This window comes from Rhinopithecus bieti, unplaced genomic scaffold (assembly GCF_001698545.2).
Source record: "Rhinopithecus bieti isolate Rb0 unplaced genomic scaffold, ASM169854v2 scaffold_9769, whole genome shotgun sequence".
Classification (NCBI taxonomy): Eukaryota; Metazoa; Chordata; class Mammalia; order Primates; family Cercopithecidae; genus Rhinopithecus; species Rhinopithecus bieti.
The window spans coordinates 458,979-479,284 of record NW_016806163.1 but is presented as its reverse complement, the minus strand read 5'-3'; the positions used below and the strand labels follow the sequence as shown (position 1 = coordinate 479,284).

Here is a 20,306-nt window from a genome sequence, read left to right as displayed (position 1 = left end):
GGTGGGGAGCGAGGCAGGGGTAGCATGGAGCGAGGCAGGGGTAGTGGGGAGCAAGGCAGGGGCAGTGGGGAGCGAGGCAGGGGTAGCATGGAGCGAGGCAGGGGCAGTGGAGAGAGAGGCAGGGGTAGCATGGAGCGAGGCAGGGGTGGCGGGGAGTGAGGCCGCACCACACTTTCCCGTTTACTCTTACACTTGAGTTGAACGGCCTTGAGAGGAGCCAGAATCACTTGATGGATGGTTTAGAAACAAAAGACACCAAGATTCCCTTCTGTGATTCGAGCTGGAAAAGGCACATTTAGAGCATGAGCTCACTCCCCCCACACACACCCACACACTGCGTTCATTCAACCCCCACTGCCTCTGCTGACCCTGCCCTGCGGGTTTTCTGAGGATTCCTGTGTTCTCTAAATGGTCTTGTCATCACCATCATTGGTTCACAGAAAGGACTCCATGGCTATTTAGCATCAAATATAGAAGGGCCATTCATTTCAGTCTCCATCCAGCCAACCTTTACGATGGGCCAGGTCTGGCTGCGTTGTACCCTGAATGAGACAGATACGATTCTCTGAGCTCAGAGAGCTTACATCTGAATGGAAGAGGCCCAGATCCATTAACACGATGCTACAAGGATGGCTCAAAACTAGAAGCACAACCAGGAACTTTGAATCTATGTACAGGGGTCTTTGATTTAGACAGGCGGTCAGGGGACAGTTTTCCGAGAGAGTGATGAGTTATCCAAGTTCGGAAGGATAAATAGGAATTGAGTAAGCATCCAGTGGAAAGAATGGATTCTACATGGCAGGGATAAAGTATCTAGAATCCCTGTGGCAGGAGCAAGGAAGTCAAGACTAATGTAGAGAAAGTGTATCAGTCAGCTACTGCTGTGTAACAAATCAGCACAAACTTAGCAGCTGCCAACAACATGCACTTGTTACTTCCTCATTTCCTGGGGTCAGGATTCTGACAGGGTTTAGCTGGGTCTTCTGCTCAGGGTCTCATGATGCTGCAACCCAAGTGTCAGCTGGGCTGCATTCTCATCTGAGGCTCGACTGGGGAAGAATCCACTGTTTTTTTTTGTTTGTTTGTTTGTTTGGTTTTTTTTGGTGGAGTCTTGCTCCATCACCCAGGTTGGACTGCAGTGGCACAATCTTGGCTCACTGCAACCTCTGCCTCTCAGATTCAAGCAATTCTGCTGCCTCAGCCTCCCCAGTAGCTGGGATTACAGACACATGCCACCATGCCTGGCTAATTTTTTCTTTTTTTCTTTTTTTTTTTTTTCAGTAGAGATGGGGTTTTGTCATGTTGACCAGACTGGTCTTGAACTCCAGACCTCAAATGATCCACCCACCTTGGCCTCCCAAAGTCCTGGGATTACAGGCATGAGCCACTTCACCTGGCTTTTTTTTTTTTTTTTTTTTTTTTTTTTGATAGGGTTTCACTCTGTGGCCCAGGCTAGAGTGCAGTGGCACAATTGTAGCTCATTGCAGCCTTGAATTCTTGGGCTTAAATGATCCTCTTGTGTCAGTCTCATGAGTCTCTGCATGATTCTCCCACTAAGTGGGAGCTGAGAGCATAAAGTCATACAACTACACCAGCAAGGTCCAAAATGGCAGCCACTGGCCCCATGTGGCTATTAAAACTAAAGTTAATTACAACCGGCCAGGTGCAGTGGCTCATGCCTGTAATCCCAGCACCACAGGAGGCTGAGGCACTATGGGAGGCTGAGCACTATGGGAGTTTGAGACCAGTCTGGGCAACATAGTAAGACCCCATCTCTATAAAACACAGAAAAATTAGCTGGGCGTGGTGGCGGTGGCACACACCTGTAGTCCCAGCTACTCAGGAGGCTGAGGATCTGTGAGCCAAGGAGGTTGAGACTGCAGTGAGGCATGATTGTGCCACTGCACTTAAGATGGGCAAGAGAAAAGAAAGAGAGAGAGACGAGAGAGAGAGAGAGATGAGAGAGAGAGAGCAAGAGAGAGAGAGGCCGGGCGCAGTGGCTCATGCCTGTAATCCCAGCACTTTGGGAGGCCAAGGCGGGCGGATCACGAGGTCAGGAGATCGAGACCATCCTGGCTAACTCGGTGAAACCCTGTCTCTACTAAAAATACAAAAAATTAGCCGAGCGTGGTGGCGGGCACCTGTAGTCCCAGCTACTCAGGAGGCTGAGACAGGAGAATGGCAGGAACCCAGGAGGCGGAGCTTGCAGTGATCAGAGATCGCACCACTTGCACTCCAGCCTGGTTGAGAGCGAGACTCCATCTCAAAAAAAAAAAAAAAAAGAGAGAAAAGAGAAAATGAGAAAGAGAGAGAGAAAAAAAAGAAAGAGAGAGGAGGAGGGAGGGAGGGAAGAGTTTAGGGAACATCAGGGCCTAGTGTGGGGCAGGGTGTAGGAGAACTGTGAGAGGGGAGGCAGGAAGGCCCAACAGCCCCATCTGGAAGGCTGCTGTGCACCACACTCAGAAGCTCAGGTTTGGTCTGAGAATGTATGTTGCTGTAGAGCTGTTCCACATCGAGCACATTTAGAAAGCTTTGCCACCTACATTCTTGATTTCTCCCTCCAGGTATCTGATAGAGTTTGGCTGTGTCCCCACCCAAATCTCATCTTCAGTTGTAGTTCCCATAATCCCCACGTGTCATGGGAGGGACCAGGTAGAGATCATTAAATCACGGGGCTGCTTTCCCCCATCCTGTTTTCATAGTAGTGAGTTCTCACAAGATCTGATGGTTTTCTAAAAGGCTTTGCCTTTGCTGGGCTTTCATTCTTCTCTCTCCTGCCACCATGTGAAGAAGGATATGTTTGCTTCCCTTTCCACCATGATTGTCAGTTTCCTGAGGCCTCCCCAGCCACGCTGAACTGTGAGTCAATTAAACCCCTTTTTCATTTATAAATTACCCCAGTCTCAGGTAGGTTTTTTTTTTTTTTTTTTTTTTTTTTTTTTTTTTAGATGGAGTCTTGCTCTGTCGCCCAGGCTGGAGTGCAGTGGCACAATCTCGGCTCACTGCAACATCTGCCTCCCGGGTTCAAGGAATTCTGCCTCAGCCTCCCGAGTAGCTGGGACTACAGGCGTGCACCACCACACCTGGGTAATTTTTTAGTTTTTAGTAGNGTTTTCATAGTAGTGAGTTCTCACAAGATCTGATGGTTTTCTAAAAGGCTTTGCCTTTGCTGGGCTTTCATTCTTCTCTCTCCTGCCACCATGTGAAGAAGGATATGTTTGCTTCCCTTTCCACCATGATTGTCAGTTTCCTGAGGCCTCCCCAGCCACGCTGAACTGTGAGTCAATTAAACCCCTTTTCATTTATAAATTACCCCAGTCTCAGGTAGGTTTTTTTTTTTTTTTTTTTTTTTTTTTTTTAGATGGAGTCTTGCTCTGTCGCCCAGGCTGGAGTGCAGTGGCACAATCTCGGCTCACTGCAACATCTGCCTCCCGGGTTCAAGGAATTCTGCCTCAGCCTCCCGAGTAGCTGGGACTACAGGCGTGCACCACCACACCTGGGTAATTTTTTAGTTTTTAGTAGAGACAGGGTTTTACCATATTGGCCAGGCTGGTCTTGAACTCCTGACCTCGTGATCCACTTGCCTCAGCCTCCCAAAGTGCTGGGATTACAGGCGTGAGCCACCGTGCCCAGCCTTGGGTATGCTTTCATTAGCAGCATGAGAACAGACTGACACAGTATCCCACCAACATTTACAGGGACCAACGGTCCCAGTTTGCCCAGGACTGTCCCTATTCAGCACTGAAAGTCTCATGTCTCAGGAAACCACTCAATTCCAATCAAACCAGGACAGTTGTCACTCTATAAGTAATGCCTAAACACAGTTATCTGAGTCCATTTTTGTCCTGCTGTAAAGAAATACCTGAGACTGGCTAATTTATAAGGAAAAGGGGGGTCAGGTGTGGCAGCTCACGCCTGTCATTCCAACACTTTGGGAAGCCAAGGCAAGAGAATTGCTTGAGGCCAGGAGTTTGAGGCCAGCCTGGGCAACATAGTGAGACCCCATCTCTACAAAATGTAAAATTTTTAAATTCACCTTTCATGGTGGTGCATGCCAGTAGTCTCAGCTACTCAGGAGGCTGAGGCGGGAGGGTCAATCACTTGAGCCCAGGAGATGGAGGCTGTAATGAGCTATGATTGTGCCAGCCTGGGTGGCAGAGTATGACCCTGTCTCTGCAAAAAAATGTTAAAAATTAGCCAGGCATAGTGGAACATATCTGTAGTCCCAGCTACTTGGGAGGCTGAGGCAGGAGGATCACTTGAGCCTGGGAGGTCGAGGCTGCAGTGAGCTATGATCACACCACTGCACTCCAGCTTGGGTGACAGAGCGAGACCTTGTCTCAGAAGGAAAAAAAAAAAGAGAGAGAGAGAAGGAAAGATGGAGGGAAGGCAGGAAGGGAGGGAGGGAGGGAAGGAGGGGAGGGGAGGAAGAAGGGGGAAAGGAGCGGGGAAGGGGAGGGAAAGGAAGAAGGAAAGAAAGGAAGTCCAGGTGTGGTGACTCATGCCTGTAATACCAGCACTTTGGGAGGCTGAGGCAGAAGGACTGCTTGAGCCCAGGAGGTTGAGACCAGCCTGGGCAACATAGTGAGACCCCATCTCAAATACATACATACATACATACACACAATAAAAAAGAAAGAAAGTACGAGGAACTGACATACGCAGGACTGAAATGTGAGCTGTGAGAGCCGGTGGCCAGTAACAATACAGCCAAGAGCCCCAGGGACATCCACTGTGGGACACACCTAAACTGTCTCCATCCAGAAATGACCACATGCAGATAGCCAGGAGTGGGGATCTGTGAACAGAAAGGGACTCAGGACAAGCCAGCCTGTGGCCACTCCAGCTTCTCGGGTTCTGGGCACACTGGGTCAGATGCGCGCTGACAAGCCTCTGCCCCGGTGTGACCCTGCCTGGCCCTCCTCGGAGGCCAGAGAAATTGCATCCTGGCAGCTGGCAGGCCTGGTGGAGAGCAGGCAGAAACCAGGCAGCAGAATCTTCCTTTGAACCACAGCTCAGAAAGAGCCTTGACTCCTCGGTCCAGAGAATCTGACAGTGTCTCTGGGTACATTCCTAGAAATGCATCTTGGACTCATGCCTGTCATCTCAGCACTTTGGGAGGCCAAGGAGAGTGGATCATTTGAGGTCAGTTTGAGACCAGCCTGGCCAACATGACGAAACCCCATCTCTACTAAAAATACAAAAATTAGCCAGGCATGGTGGTGGGCGCCTGTAATCCCAGCGACCCAAGAGGCTGAGGCAGGAGAATCGCTTGAACCTGGGAGGCGGAGGTTTCAGTGAGCCAAGGTGGTGCCACTGCACTGCAGCCTGGGCCACAGAGCAAGACTCTGTCTCAAAAAGAAAAAAAGAAAAATGACATCTCAGTGGGTCCTGTGGCTGCAGAATAATGACTCTGACATCCAGTTCCTAATCCCAGAATCTGTAAATATGGTGCCTCCCATGGTCAAAATGACTCTGCAGGTGGGACTGAGTGAAGGACATGGAGACGAGAGATAATCCTGATGATCTGGGGGGCCTGATATCCCCATAGTGTCCTCACGAAAGGAGGTGGGAGGGAACAGTCAGAGGGAGACTGGAAGAGGTTGTGCTGTGGCTATGAAGGGAGAGGAAGGGGCCCCGAGCAAGGGATGTAGGTGCCTCTAGACGCTGGGAAAGGCAGAAACAGATTCTCGCCTGGAGCCCCCGGGAGGGACCAGCCCTGCCCACACCTTTACTTTGGCCCGGGGAGGCCCGTCTTATTCCAGCAGCACCAGGAAGCCAACACAGGCCCCTGGGGCAGTGCTCCTCGATGCTGACTTTGGAGAGAGCTGAATGGTTTACTGCGCATCTGGCATCTTTACAGGAGGAGCACCCTGCTGATGGGAGCTGTCCAACTCATAATACCCAGATCCTCACTTCACCCTGAGACTTCCAGGACTCCCAGCAAGGCAATGAACTTCTCCAGGCCTCAGTTTCCCCAGGTCGTTGATCAACTTTATCTCTTCAGTTGTAATTTTCTAGGGTATGTGTGGTGGCAATGTCATTTTTGTCTGCCCAGCATCCCTTTCGTCAATGAAGGTCCACCTCATCCCTGCTGTCCTGGTGGGGTGGCCAATCACGGTGCTAGCCACCAGGTCTGCCAATCACAATGTTTACTCCCTCTCTCTCCATCAGTGATTGGTCCACACTGAACACAAGCCTGCCAATCACAGCTTCCACCCCTCCATCTCCACCCAGTGATTGGTCCACACTAGACCCTGGCCTGCCAATCACAGTAGCCACCCCTCCATCCCCATCAGTGATTGGTCCACACTGGACCCTGACCTGGCAATCACAGTGCCCAGCCCTCCAACCCCATCAGTGATGGACCCAAGAGATTGCATAGGACCCAAGCAGGCCACTAAGTTCTTTTGGATCCTTGAGTTTCAACTTCATAAAACTTCCACTTTTTAAAACCAAAGTCTATAGAACAAGATCAGTTTCTTATGGCTCAACTAACAGAAGCAGAGACGGAGACGCCTTCTTCCCAGTGGGGCTCCTAAACTGCCACAGACATGGGGTCATTGGCCACCCTTTTGGCGGTCAACAGAAGGAAGAGGTCTGTGCCGTGGAGGAAGAGACCAGAAGGGGACAGAGTGGGGGCAGGAGTCTCCAACAGGGAAGGCCTCAGCGGACACCAGAGTGCGTCTGGCACAGCCTCGCCCAGCGCCAGCTCCTCCACGGGACCTGTTTAGTCATGGAGCCGAGTTCTGCGCCAGCTGGTGCCAGGATATGTAGGTTGTGAACAAACCAAAGCAGAGAGCAGGAACTGCTACAAGGATAGTCCCTAAAGGAAACGCTCTTCGCCTCCTTTGCTGCTGTCTAGAGAAGAACACAATACAATCATCACAACATCAGGCTTAGGCACTCAGCGTCCATCCCACCAAGGCCGCAGAGGCTCACGGGCAAGAGGCCAGAGCCAGCCTCTGGTCAGAGAAGAAACCTTCCTCCAAGAATTTCTTCCAAGCCTGGTTAGGGGCTCCCCAGAGACAACCAGAACAACACAGGGGCCTCAAACAGGGTCTTTGGGTTTTTCAGGGGTGTTTTTCTTTGCTGTTTTGTTTTGTTTTTTTGAGACAGAGTCTCACTCTGTCTCCAGGCTGGAGTGCAGTGGCACAATCTCAGCTCACTGCAACCTCCGCCTCCTGGGTTCAAGCCATCCTCTCGTCTCAGCCTCCCAAGTTACTGGGACTACAGGTGTCCACCACCACACCCAGCTAATTTTTGTATTTTTAGTAGAGACAGGGTTTCACCATATTGGTCGGCTGGTCTCGAACTCCTGACCTCAGGTGATCCACTGGCCTTGGCCTCCCAAAGTGCTAGGATTACAGGTGCGAGCCACTGTGCCCTACCTCTCTTATTTTTTTTTTTTTTTTTTAAAAGATTGTTGAGAGAAATCAGCAAGAAATTAATGGACAGGCAGGATTTTGAGCCTCTCCTTGTCGCCGTGAATACGAGAAAAAGGAGTCTTTGGTGCTGATGCAGTAACTTGAGAAGCAGTGAAGCCGCGGAGGGGTCAGGGTTCCGTAGCTTGGGAAGATGTTTTAAAGCACTGCCCAGATGCGCGCAATGTACACAACCTTCTAGACTCCTCTCAACTCCTCAAGGATAGACACGAGCCTTGTTTACCTCTCTGCCTTGCTCAAATCTCCCTGTAAAGTACTTTGCAAATAGTTGGTGCAGACAAAAGCATTTGTTGCTTCAGTGAAAAGCTGACAAGTTTACCCAAGAATAAATCAGCACGGTGTGTATTAGCTTCGCAAAAAGTTGGCTGAAAACCTCCAAGCTGCAACCTCCCTAGGCCACGTGTACGGCAAAGAAAGCAAAAGCTGGCCGGGCACTGTGGCTCATGCCTGTAATCCCAGCACCTTAAGAGGCTGAGGCGGGTAGATCGTTTGAGGTCAGGAGTTCGAGACCACCCTGGCCAACACGGCGAAACCTCGTCTCTACTAAAAATACAAAAATTAGCTGGGCGTGGTGGCACACGCCTGTAATCCCAGCACTTTGGGAGGCCAAAGTGGGAGGATCACTTGAGGCCAGGCATTTGAGACCAGCCTGGCCAACATAACAAAACCCCATCTCTACTAAAAATACAAAAAAAAATTAGCCAAGTGTGTACCTGTAATCCCAGCTACTTGGGAGGCTGAGGCACGAGAATCATTTGAACCTGGGAGGTGAAGGTTGAAGTGAGCCCAGACTGCTCCACTGCACTCCAGCCCTGGGCAACAGAGTGAGACTGTGTCTCAAAAATCAATAAACATATAAAAATAAAAAAAGAAAGCAAAAGCTGGAAGGCTGGATTCATCCTGGGTGAATTACCCATCTCATTATAATGCAAAGTCCATTTAAAACCCAAGTTTCTGGCTGGGCGCAGTGGCTCACACCTGTCATCCCAGCACCTTGGGAGGCCAAGGAGGGAGGATCACTTGAGGCCAGGAGTTTAGACCAGGGTGAGCAACATAGCGAGATCCCCATCTCCACAAAAAATAAAAATAATTAGCTAGGCGTGGTGGTGCACATCTTTGGTCCCAGCTACTTTGGAGGCTGAGGCAGGAAGATAACTTGTACCCAGGAGGTCGAGGCTGCAGTGAGCTGCGATTGTGCCACTGCACTCCAGCCTGGGTGATAGAGCAAGACCTTGTCTCAGGAAAAAATAAATTTTTTTTTAATTAAAAAAAAAAGTTTAGAACACCCATATTTCTAAATTGAAATAAATTCTTACTGAGCTGCAAAGTCCGTTTAGGGTTTAAAAAAAAAACAAACAAAAAAGTCAGCCAAAACAAAATCATTTAGTGCTGGGCAGACCAAAAATAAAACCTGCCCGTTTCAATGAATCTTTATCTTATCACTCAGATGCAATGGAGACAGCCAGTCTCAGACAAGCGGGCATTTTCAGAGAAAGGCGGAGAGAGAAGGTTCTGGAAGGTCCTTCACACTGCTAATCTCAGAGTACAAAATATCTTCTAGAGTTTTATTATCTTTTTTTCCAAACACTGGGGGTGGGAGAGAATGAAATACACAGGTAGAAGGAGGGAAGATAGCCCATTTCGAGAAACAAGAGTGGGCACGGAGGTTCACCGGTGACCTTGAAGTGGGAGGAAGCCGTTGACAAGAGGAGGTATCCTTTATATTTTTTTAAAAGCAACGTAGGAGGGTAAGTTACCGGCCGGGTTTGAGAGATACGTGAGAATGCCCCAGGCAAACCAAAAGAAAATGTGTCGCTATAAAACCAAAGAGATCAGTAGGAGGAGACTCGCCCACCCGCGTTACAGGAAAAAGCTTAGAGAAGGATGGACGTGGGATCTCAGATCTGAACTGTGCACCAAGATACAGGGAAGAAAAAAGAATGGGCCAGGCATGGTGGCTCATGCCTGTAATCCCAGGACTTTGGGAGGTCAAGGTAGGTGGATCACTTGAGGTCAAGAGTCTGAGACCAGCCTGGCCCCCTTCTCTACTAAAAATACAAAAATTAGCTGGGCATGGCGGCGGGCGCCTATAATCCCAGCTTGAACCCAGGAGGCGGAGGTTGCAGTGAACTGAGATCGCACCAAAATAATGAACCATCGGCATTGATGTCTCCAAATTGAGCCTGTGGCTAGACCAGCCTCTAGCCCAACAGATGCCACTCTCCCAGTATCCTCTGGCCCAGTTGGGAGGCAGGAGGTCCTACTCTCATTTCAACATGGTGGTAATGGAGTGAGAGTCCCTGTCACCCAGTGACTTAGTTTGCTTTGGGGTGACCAGTTGTCCTGGTCCTGGTTTGCTCAAGGCTAGTTTTATTTGTTTTTTGGTTTTTTTTGGTTTTGTTGTTGTTGAGAGGGAGTCTTGCTCTGTCACCCAGGCTGGAGTGCAGTAGCATGATCTCGGATCACTGCAACCTCCACCTCCTGGGTTTGAGTGATTCTCCTGCCTCAGCCTCCCAGGTAGCTGAGATTATAGGTGCCCACCACCACATCCGACTAATTTTTTTTTTCTTTTGTATTTCAGTAGAGACAGGGTTTTGCCGTGTTGCTCAGGGTAGTCACAAACGCCTGAGCTCAGGCAATCTGCCTGCCTCAGCCTCCCAAAGTGCTGGGGTTACAGCATGAGCCACTGCGCCCAGCAGCTATTCCAGTTTTAACCTGGAACCTGGGACATCTGGTCAACCTACCCACTTCTGTCTTCATCTGTCAGGAACCATCTAGAGCCATATGGGGGCCCGCAAGGAGGGACAAGCAAGGACTTTGTGAGCAGAGCCATGAGTGACTGTGAACGAGGCAGGAGCAATGTCTGTTTCCAGCCTCCAGATGAGGCCAGCTGGGGAGAGTCTTGGTTCAGGGCCAGCGTGTCCTTAATGCCACTCTGAGACCTGCCAGTGTCTGTTTTCAAACAGGAGTGAGCTTCGGGCTCAGAGCCTTTGCAGAGGACATCCGGGGCCAGGGAGTAGGGTGACAGGAGGGAGGTATTGGCCTTAGGAGAAAAATTAAAGTGAGCTCCAAAAACCTCGCTCATCAAGATACATAATATTGTCACGCATTTTTTTCTTTTTGAGTTAGGGTCTGGCTCCGTCACCCAGGCTGAAGTGCAGTGGTGCAATCTCTGCTCACTGCAGCCTTGAACTCTTGGGCTCAAGTGATTCTCCTGCCTCAGCCTCCCAAGTAGATGGGACAAGTACATGCTACCACGCTGGGGTTTTTTTTGTTTTTAATTTTTGTAGAGACGAGGTCTTGCTGTGTTGTCCAGTCTGGGCAATATATATATATATTTTTTGAAATGAAGTCTCTGTCACCGAGGCTAGAGTGCAGTGGCACAATATTGGCTCACTGCAATCTCTGCCTCTTAGGTTCTTGCAATTCTCCTTCCTCAGCCTCCCAAGTAGCTGGGATTACAGGTGCACACCACCACACCTTGCTAATTTTTATATTTTCAGTAGAGATGGGGTTTCGTTATTTTGCCCAGGCTGGTCTTGAACTCCTGACCTCAAGTGATCTGCCAGCCTTGGCCTCCCAAAGTGCTGGGATTACAGGCATGAGCCATTGCACTTGGCCATCCTCAGTTGAGTTTCTGATGAGATCACAGCCCAGCCAACACTCTGATTGCAGCCTTGTCAGACCCTGAGCAGAGGAGCCAGCCAAACCATCCCCAGACACGCAACCCACAGAAACCACAAAACCATGAGACAGTAAACAGGAGCTGTTTCAAGTTGCTACATTTGTGGTAATTTGCAGAAAACTAGGCCAGATGCAGTGGCTCAGGTCTGTAATCCCAGCACTTTGGGAGGCTGTGGTAGGAGGATCACTTGAGCCCAGGAGTTTGAGATTAGTGTGGGCAACATAATGAGACCCATCTCTACAAAAATAAAAATAAAAATTAGCCAGGGTGGTAGCACACACCTGTAGTCCCAGCTACCTGGGAGGCTGAGGCAGGAGGATCACTTGAGCCCAGGAGGTTGAGGCTGCAGTGAACTGTGATCAAGCCACTACACTGCAGCCTGGGTGGGGGTGAGAGAGCAAGACCCTGTCTTAAAAAAACAAACAAACAAAAGCTAATACAATCATTAACAGGCTTCTTAAATCTGACACTGACCAAACTGAGCTCTCATATCCCTCCTCTCTTCTCATCTTCACAAAAATACCTGCTCCTCCCATAGTCTTCCCAGCTCAAACAGCAGCTTCACTTTTATAGTCACTCAGGTACAAAATTTTTTTTAAAAAAAACCTGGGTTTGGCCGGGCGCAGTGGCTCATGCCTGTAATCTCAGCACTTTGGGAGGCCAAGGTGGGTGGATCACCTGAAGTCAGGAGATCCAGACCAGCCTGGCCAACATGGTGAAACCCCGTCTGTACTAAAAATACAAAAATTAGCCGGGTGTGGTGGCGCACACCTGTAATCCCAGCTACTCAGAAGGCTGAGGCAGGAGAATCGCTTGAACCCGGCAGGCGGAGGTTGCAGTGAGCTGAAATTGTACCACTGTGCTCCAGCCTGGGTGACAGAGCGAGATTCTGTCTAAAAAAATAAATAAATAAAAAATAAACTGGGTTTATCCTTGATGCCCGGGCACATCCCAAACCCAGTCCATCCAAAAACATTGTCGGACCGTCTGCAGGGTAGATCTAGAATTGGGCCCCTACGCCATATTTAGCCCGGTCTAAGCAGAGCGTTGCCCAGGCTCCCAAAATGCCATTTCCATCTTCCCCTTCCTGGGTCTGTTCTCCATGGGGAGCCTCACAGAGACAGCTAAGACCCGTGTCAGATGGCGTCCTGCCTCTGCCCAAACCTCCCCACAGCGACCGGGTCTAACCGTCCTCATCTCCAACCCCTCCCTCCCTCAGCCCCAGCTGCACTGGCCCCTCGCTGATCCCCAAACACACACAGCACGGTCCAGCCTCAGGGCCTTTGCACAGGCTGCGTCTCCTGCCTGACATACTCAGCTACATCCTCCTGGCAGTCACCCTTCACATTCTCTGCTTTATTTTTATTTTATTTTATTTTTGTCTCTCGAATTTTGCAAACTGCAAAATACGAGTAGATGGTAGGATGGTTTCTGCCACATGCAGAGCCTGGAGCTGCTTCATTCCCATTCATCTTCCCTTAACCATTGGGAAAGGGGAGCCAGGAAAAATGCAACCGCCACGTGCTATCTCTCCGTTCCGTAGCCTGATGCTTCCGGAAAGAGCAAGCTATTTCCCTCTGCACCTCCAGCCCCACAAATCCAGAGAGCTACACTTTGATAACTATAGCTGGTACATCATTCCTCAAGAGCTGTAACACTGAAAAATGTGCCTTTAATAAAAATAAGTGGACAAGGCCAGGCATGGTGGCTCACGCCTGTAATCCCAACATTTTAGGAGGCTGAGGCAGGTGGATCACTTGAGGTCAGGTGTTTGAGACCAGCCTGGCCAACATGGTGAAACCCCGTCTCTACTAAAAATACAAAAAATTAGCTGGGCATGGTGGCAGGCGCCTGTAGTCCCAGCTACTCGGGAGGATGAGGCAGGAGAATGGTGTAAACCCGGGGGGCAGAGTGTGCAGTGAGCCGAGATTGCGTCACTGCACTCCAGCCTGGGAGACAGAGCAAGACTCCCTCTGATAAATAAATAAGCCAGTCATGGTGGCGTGCACCTGTAATCCCAGCTACTTGGGAGGCTGAGGCAGGAGAATCACTTGAACCCAGGAGGCAGAGGTTGCAGGGAGCCGAGATTCCACCACTGCACTCCAGCCTGGGCAATGGAGCAAGACTCCGTCTCGGAAAAAAAAAGGTAGATAAGCATTTTCTGTGTGACAGGTGTTATATTAAACAATATTTACAGTCATCATCTCATTTACTGCCACCGTTCTCCTATGAGACTGGTTCTATTCTGACCAAAGACGAACTGGAGGCACAGAAGAGTTAGGTAACTTGCCCAAGGTTATAGATGTGGTGGTTTCTAAATATCTCCAAAAACTGCTCTCCTCGCCTAGCAGAGCCTAATTTCCCTCTCTTTGAGTGTGTTGGACTTATTGACTCACTTGTAAAGAATAGAATGTGGGTCGGGCGCGGTGGCTCAAGCCTGTAATCCCAGCACTTTGGGAGGCCGAGGCGGGCGGATCACGAGGTCAGAAGATTGAGACCATCCTGGCTAACACAGTGAAACGCCATCTCTACTAAAAAATAAAAAAAAAACTACCCGGGCGAGGTGGCGGGCGCCTGTAGTCCCAGCTACTCGGGAGGCTGAGGCAGGAGAATGGCGGGAACCCGGGAGATGGAGCTTGCAGTGAGCCGAGATTGCGCCACTGCACTCCAGCGTGGGCGACAGAGCGAGACTCCGTTTCAAAAAAAAAAAAAAAAAAAAAAAAGAATAGAATGTACCAGAAGCAATGGAGCTAGACTTCTGAGGTTAGATCATAGAAGCACTATGGCTTTGTTCCTTCTCTGCCTTGAATCACTAGCCCTGGATAAAGCAAGCAGCCATGTTGTCAGGATGCTCAAGCAGCACTATGGTGATTCCACGTGGTGAGGAACTGAGGCCTCCCACCAACAGCTGCATGAGGGCACCAGCTTGGGAGTGTCTCCTCCTGCCCCAGACCAGCTTTCAGACGAGGCAGCCCTGGCCCATGTATTTTTTTTTTTTTTTAAAGAGTCTCACTTTGTCGCCCAGGCTGGAGTGCAGGGGCACGATCTCGGCTGACTGCAAGCTCCACCTCCTGGGTTCATGCCATTCTCCTCCTCAGCCTCTTGAGCAGCTGGGACTACAGGCATCCACCACCATGCCCAGCTAATTTTTTGTATTTTTAGTAGCTGGGATTACAGGTGCATGCCACCATGACTGGCTTATTTATTTATTTTTTGAGAGGGATCCTCACTGTCTCCCAGGCTGGAGTGCAATGGCACAATCTTGGCTCACTGCAAGCACCGCCCCCCGGGTTTACACCATTCTCCTGCCTCAGCCTCCCCAGTAGCTGGGACTACAGGCACCCGCCACCACACCTGGCTAATTTTTTGAATTTTTAGTAGAGACAGGGTTTCACCGTGTTAGCCCCAATCTCCTGACCTTGTGATCCACCCACCTTGGCATCCCAAAGGGCTGGGATTACAGGCGTGAGCCACCATGCCGGGCCCCTGGCCCATGTCTTAACTACAACGTCATGAGAGACCCTGGGCCAGAACCACCCAGATAAATCCCTCCCAAATCCTTGCCCCACAAAAACTGTGACATAATAAATGTCTGTTTTTTTAATTGGCTAAATTTGGGAGACTTTTGTTATGCAGTAACCAATAACCAATACACAGGACTGCAGGTCCCAAGGATCTTCTGTCTGGTGTTCTTTATTTACTTTTTTGTTTTTTGAGATAGGGTTTCACTCTGTCACCCAGGCAGGAGGGCAGTGATGCAATCACAGCTCACTGAAGCCTCCACCTCCTGGGCTCAAGCAATCCTCCCATCTCAGCCTCCTGAGTAGCTGGGACTACAGGCGCTGCCACCACACCCAGCTAATTTTTTAAATTTTTGGTAGAGACAGGGTCTCCCTCTCTGCTTTTAATGTTTGCTAGTCACTCAAAACCAGGGTTCAACCTCTCCAAGGAGAAATTCGGGCCCTTGGGTTCCCCTTTTTTCCGAGCAGCTTCAATAAAACCCAAAGGTTCACCTCAGCTTCATTCTTGAGCTTCTAAATTTCTTTCTCCATCTCTTTTTTCAAAAATTATTTATTTTGAGACAGAGTCTGGAGTGCAGCAGTGTTATCACAGCTCACTGCAGCCTGCAGTTCCTAGGTTGAAGCGATCCTCCCACCTCAGCTTCCTAAGTAGCTGGGGCTATGGGTGCACACCACCATGCCTGGCTGATTTTTTAATTTTTGTACAGATGGGGTCTTGCTATCTTGCCCAGCTGGTCTCAACTTCCTGTGCTCAAGTGATCCTCCTGCCTCAGCCTCCCAAATAGCTGGGACTACAAGCCTGCACCGCCACACCCGCAGCCTCGGTCTCAGCTCTTTGGCTGTCGTGCCCACCTGTCTGTGTAGTTTGTTTTTTGTTGTTGTTGGTTTTTTCCTTCACCTAATCCAAGATGATCACAGTTTTTGGACACCTCCATCCCCTTCGATTCCCATGTTTGGTCCCACGGCAGCCAAAGCCCATTTAGGGAACAGGCAGCTGTTGTCTGTACCATGGCCTCTCTTATTTCTTCCTGTCCCCTGTCCTCAGGCCTGAATCTAGCCGGGAAAACCTCTCCTCCTCCATCGCCCCAACATCATGAAATAAATCACTCAGCAAGCCTACAGGAAATTTAATAAGCTTGGTCTTTTTTTTTTTTTCATTTTGTCTATGGTCTTTTTGTTAGCTTTCATGGGAAGAGGTGTTTGTGAGAAAACTATTTGCAGCAACGATATCTTGTGTTCTCTCAGCTTTATAATGTGGACAGAGGAGAAAGGAGTCAGTAACCGTGTGGGAGGGAAAACGCTGATAAACATGAGTGATACCAAGGGAAACAGAGAAAAACGCAGAGATTAAAAAATAACCTTCCAAGCGCTTAGGAGTTGTATCATTTAAAATGAACACAGCTCCTAAATGCAATGTGGGATCCTGGATTCCAACGTAGAACAGAAACATTGGGGAGAAGAGTGAGTGCGGCATCCACAGGGTGCCTTAGTTTTACTCTTTGTTCTATGGTCAAAGGTATCAACGCAAGGGGACACTGGGTGGAGGCTGTGTGTGCGGGGACTCTCTGCACCATCTTCGCAGCTAAAATTATCCCCCCAAAATTTTTTTAATTAATAAAGGTAACGCGTAAACAAAACAAAGGGTTGGGCACTGTGGCTCCCGCCTGTAATCTCAGCACTTTGGGAGGTCCAGGTGGGAGGATTCCTTGAGCCCAGGAATTCAAGACCAGCCTGGGCAACATAGTGAGACCCCATCTCTGCAAAGCAACAACAGCAAAGGAAGCCTTCTGCAGTTATGAGTGGATTACCCAGAATATGTTATCCTCTGCATCCATTTCAGAGCCACACATAGAAACATCAGTGGTTTAGAACAGCCTGCGGGGCTGCATCAACCATCAACTTCAATTAAACCCCAAGGTTCGCCTCAGCTTCATTCTTGGGCTCCTAAATTTCTTCTCTTTCTCCATCTTGCATTATTTATTTATTTATTTGAGACAGGGTCTCACTCCGTCACCCAGGGTGGAGTGCAGTGGTGCAGTCACAGCTCACTGCAGCCTCCAACTCCCGGGCTCAAGCAATCCTCCCATCTCAGCCTCCTGAGTAGCTGGGACTACAGGTGCTGGGTCTACAGGACTCCTGGGAGGCTGATATGTGCTTATGCCAACAGCGTCCTGTTGGTGTAGGGCTCACAGGCTTACGAAAGTTGATCCATCCCTCCCAATAATCCCAGGGTATGCAGGTCCAGCTAATATCAGTATGCCCATTTACAGAGGAAGAGACTGAGGCTCTCTCTGCCCCTCCTCCCTCTCTCTCTCTCTCACACACACACACAGTTCTTGGAATTCCAGTGACTCTTCCACGTTGCTGGGCAGCTTCTCTGTTATGCTCCCTGAGAACCCTGCTCCCCAGCTAAGCCAGGTGAGCCTTGGGGACCAAGGGGTGCAGGGCCAGGAGCTCTAAACTCTGCCCCAGTGTCAGCACCCAGGGTCCAGTCCTGCCTCCGCAGGCACCAGCTCCACCACCCACAGTTGCACGCACAGATGCATGGGGAATCACGCGACTTCACTCCCTCCCACACACTCACCTGTCCTCCCACCCCTCCCCAACAGCTCCTACGTCAAATCTGCACCCATGTGTCCACTGTCGGAGAAGCAACGCCTTTGCCTTCATTCTGCCCTCACTTGTGATCCATCTACGATGGCTCCATGTCGCCGCAAAGCCCTTAACCAACCACAGTGACAACAGGGTTTGAACTCCGATGCTCCAGCGTTCCTGCAAACCCACGCACTAGCAGACAGAGTGCCCAGCCTGGGCAACCGACCACCAACACCTTTTGCCTAAGGAGTCTCCAAGCTCCATATTTTACACCCTAAATAGTCCAAATTCTGCAAAGGGAACTTTTGAGAGTCCATGAATGCTCTTTAGGGATGGGACCCAAAGTGCAGTGGGTCGCACGGTCCCCGGTTCACGTTCACACGCTGTGGGCAGCGGGGCACACACAGACTCCCATTCCGTGTGGCAGGACAAGCAGGCTCCGTGAGGCTCTGCAGGGCCCAATTACCCCATGGTCAGGCCAGCCTGAGCACTGGGACCCTCATCCCCATGCCCAGAAGACTAGGAAGGGGGGATTTCCACACACCACCACAACCTCACACAACACAACCACACAACACATAACCACACACCTCACACAACCACACACAACCACACATTACAACACAACTGCACAAATCTCACATACAATGACCATACAGACAAACACAACTTCACACATTTGGTTATACACTGATACAGTCACAACTCAACCATACACAGTCACACACAGACACGATTACACATATTGCCACAATCATATGTAATCACACACAATTATGCAACCATACACAACCAAAGTCATCCGTAAAATCATACAAATCTCATCATGCAATCACACACACAACCGTACGCTATAACCACACAGCTGCAGAAACCTCCCATGCAAGACGCAATCATACACGGTCTCACACATGCAGTCACACACCCATACACACAATTACCCCTCTGCCACAATCACATGGCACAATGACACACATTGCCACACACAGCCACACCATCTCACACAACCACACACAATCCTATGCAATCACACAAACATCATGATATAATTATATGCAACCACACAACCGTACAACGCAGTTATACCGCCATGAACACACAACCACACAATTACATAACCATACACAATCACGCATGACATGACACATGACCACACCATACACACACAATTACACAACAATCACGCATGACCACGCACATATAATACACAATCACACACAAAACACACACGGCCATACGCAGCCACAGACACAATTATATATATTGCCACACACAACCACACATCACACACAATCTCACACAGCCCCGCCCGGCCGGGCCCTAGGAAAGGTCAGGAAGTCAGGACCACAGCTGTCCTGCAGGCATCCCTGACCTGCGAGGCGGCGGCCAGCACGCGGACCACAAGGTGTTTGGGGCCATGAAGTCCCGCGGGGCAGTGCCTGAACCCGTTGGCAAGTCCCCAAAACCTTTGGCAACCCCTGGAGCCCATGCCTGGGTCTGAAGCCTGGTTTGACCCCCTATAAAATGAGGGAGGGAAACCGAAGGTCCCTGGGCCACAGAAGACCCTCGAGCACAGACCCTGTCCTGGGACCCCTCCCCAATTCCCAGAATGTGGGTCACTCCTGGTCACATGGGGATAACACCAGGGTCCCCAACCTGGGTTCCTGCCGGGCTAACTGAATCCAGGGGGACCCTCCCCCAGGCAAATGCCGATAACCAACCTCATCTCGGGCCCTTCACTCTCCAATTGTTACCCGAAACGTCGCTGTGTGTGTTTACTCAGAAGTGCTCCGAGGGTGAGAACTGGGGCGGGAGGAGAGGCTCCAGTCAGATGCCCGGCACCCCACNCATCCCGGCCCCGCACCCGACCCCACCCACCCATTCCGCCCCTCCCCGCCCCACACCCCACCCCAGCCCCGCACCCTACCCCAGCCCTGCCTCCCACCCCAGCCCCGCACCCCACACCCTACCCCAGTAGCTGTCAGCCCCTTTCCTGTTGCTCCTGACCCCAGAGAGCTCCAGGCTGATGCTTGATTCTTGCTTTAGGTGAAGTTCATGAGTAGAAAAGAAAGGACTCTGGGTGGGGATGGGGAGGGCTTCGGTAGTCCCAGGCCCCTCCAGGAACCAGGCTGCATCTACACAATTCAGTTGCATCCACACAATCCCAGCTACCTCCACATACCCTGGCCGCATCTACCCAGGCTGACCTCGTCTGCAAACCTCAGCCACATCTACACACGCTAGATACATCCACATAACCCCGGCTGCATCTACACGCCGCACCTGCGCCCACACAACCCCGGGGGCATCTACACACCGCACCTGCGCCCATGCAACCCCCACGGCATCTACTCACCGCACCTGCGCCCACACAACCCCGGTCAGTCCATACAATCCCGGCTGCATCTACACACTGCACCTGCGCCCACGCAACCCCGGCCCCATTTACACACCACACCTGAGTCCACGCAACTCCGGTCACATTTACACACCGCACCTGCATCCACACAACCCCGGCTGCATCTACACAACCTGGCCATGTCTACACACCCCAGTGGCGTCCACACAGCCTCAGTTGGCCTCTACACAACCCCAGTGGTGTCTACACAGCCTGGCTGCATTTACACAACCCCGCCATGTCTACCCAGCCCCAGACGCGACCACACAAACCCCAGGGCTTGGCGAACGGGGTTGGAGGAAGTGGGGGCTGTTCCGAGGGGGCGTGGGCGACCGCGACTCACCGCACTCCGGAAGACGAGGCTGCACCGCTGCTGCCCAGATCCCGCCGGCCCCGAAGCGGAGGAGAAGCTGGAGCTGGGCCCTGGGCTGGAAGAAGGGAGAGGTGGGGCGGAGCCGGGTGGGGGAGCCGCCCTCCCCCCACGCCCCCCGCCAAGCCCCTTCCTCGGCGACGCCTGCTCCGGGCCAGAGGTGCCGCCCAGGCGTGGGGTCTCCGGAGGACAGGGGTCCCAGGGCTCTGCGACCTCCACCCTGGATTCCTACTCCTGGCAGGAGCTGGCCCAGAATGGAAGACGATGGGGACGGGTGGAGTTGGGGGTAGCC

At 50.9% G+C, this 20,306-nt stretch overlaps 1 protein-coding gene across 1 annotated transcript in view; it reads right to left on the bottom strand.

Moving 5' to 3' along the window:
* TMPRSS9 (transmembrane serine protease 9) overlaps positions 1 to 20,071 on the bottom strand; it is a 62,884-nt gene extending 42,813 nt beyond the window's left edge. Inside the window, 1 exon segment of the mRNA XM_017874905.1 lies at positions 19,988 to 20,071. The gene's annotated coding sequence lies outside the window, so the exon portion shown is untranslated.
* Between the last annotated feature and the right edge of the window lie 235 nt (positions 20,072 to 20,306).